Here is a 2,076-nt window from a genome sequence, read left to right on the forward strand (position 1 = left end):
TTTAACTTTATTTATTATTATTATCATTATTTTCCAGTTTGATCAGAGAGATAGAGAGAGAGAGAGAAGAAGTGAGAAAGCAAGCCACCAGGTCCAAGACTTGAACCATGGTCGGCCATGTGGGAGTCCAGTGCTTTTAATCACCATGCCACTTGCCAGCCCTCGCAATAAATAATTTTTTAAGAGAGATTTTTGCTAGAGGGTGCGTGTGCTCGCTGGAGAGACAGAGAGAAAGTGAGAAGTCACCCCCTGGGGGGATGACTGCACCATATTCCTTCTTCCATTCTCTTGGAACTTTGGGCAGGCGTACATGCACAGGTGCCCAGAGTGAGTTTTAAGCCACCAGGACCAGGACTTGAACTGCAATTGACTACGTGGGAGTCCAGTGATGTAACCATTACAGCATCTGCTGGTCCCAATAAACAAGTCTTTAAAAATAAATAAATAAATAAATAAATCCCAGCTCTAGTATAACCCTCACTACTTTCTGGACTAACTATGTGACCTGGGCATCAAATCTCGGTACACATGAGTTTCCTAAAACAGAGGTGAGGGGTTGGCAAATAGCATAGCGGTTATATCACTGGACTCCCACATGACAGTGGTTCAAGTCCCAGATCCAGTGGCTTGAAACTCATGCCAGGCGCGTGTGCCTGCGTGCCCAAGATCCCAGGAGGAGAAAGAAGGAGAAGGGATTTAGGTGTGGCCATCCCCCCAGGGGGGGTATAAAAAAGGGAGCATTGAAAGCACCACTACCACAGGGCTAACGAGCTTCCCTGAGGCAGTCAACGGCAAGCCTCCCCAGCCAGGCCCATGTTCCTGGGCTGTTATTACCGAACCTTGAATGCCAGCCGGCCCGCAGGGCAACTCAACCAAGCAGTGCCTGTTCTACCGAACATTTCCCCCTAGTTTTTTTGTTTGTTTGTTCTATTTTGTTTTGTTTTATACCAAGAAACAAGTGCTCAGAGAGGGAGGAAGAGGGCGCGCTCTCCACTACACACGGGGACTGGGGACTTCCTTTTTCCTCCAATGCTCCAGCCTGTCAGGATCCCTGTCACGCATGCACATGATGAGCCCAGCATGTTTTTCTTTTTTAAGAAATTATTTATTTTATTTTATTTATTATAATTATTCACTTTGACTAGCGAGAGAGGGAGAGTGAGAAAGCAAGCTGCCAGGTCCAGGACTTGAACTGTGGTCAGCCTTGTGGGAGTCCAGTGCCCCAATCACCATGCCACCTGCCAGCCCCCCAGCCTATTTTTATAGCCTAGGGAGCTAGGACTCAGATCCTGGTCAGCAGTGTGGGATCTGGTTTCCTCTGGGCAGCACCTAACCACCATACTGTGGGGCCAGCCTGGTATCAGAATTTGTAAATGGTAGATTGATGTTTTGGTTTGCCAGAGAGCATAAGTTCTCACTAAAGAGTCAGAGAGGGAGGACAAAGTCCTCCCGAGGGGCGTGGCACTGCTGTCATCTCTCCTCTGCCTCACCATCCTGTTGGGATTTTTTTTTTGGAGAGATTTTCACTGTAGGGCGCGTGCCCTCGCCAGACAGACAGAGAGAGACATAGAGACAGAAAGCGAGAAATCACCCCCCAGGGGGGATGGTCACGCCGCAATCCCTTCTCCTCCATTCTCCTCTCGGGATCTTGGGCACGCACACACACGCGTCCGGCGTGAGTTTTAAGCCACCGGGTCCGGGACACGAACTGCGGTCGACTACGTGGGAATCCAGCGACATAGCCATTACGCTAACTGCTGGTTCCCACCATCCTGTTGGGATTTGAGGCATGCATGCCCTTTTGACTGGCCTGTTTTTCAAAATCAGGCTGGGACTTGAACCACGTGAGCAGCCACATAGGATCTGACTCCTTTAACCATCGGGCCATGGGGCCAGTCTATATTGCAACATTTTCTCCCCCCACTTTTTTTTTAAGAATTATTTTATTGGGACCAGCAGTTAGCAAAATGGCTATGTCACTGGACTCCCACGTAGTCGACTACGGTTTGTGTCCCGGACCCGGTGGTTTAAAACTCACACCAGGCACGTGTGCGTGCGTGCCCAAGATCCCAAGAG

This window comes from Tupaia chinensis, unplaced genomic scaffold, assembly GCF_000334495.1.
Source record: "Tupaia chinensis unplaced genomic scaffold, TupChi_1.0 Scaffold000348_1, whole genome shotgun sequence".
Classification (NCBI taxonomy): Eukaryota; Metazoa; Chordata; class Mammalia; order Scandentia; family Tupaiidae; genus Tupaia; species Tupaia belangeri.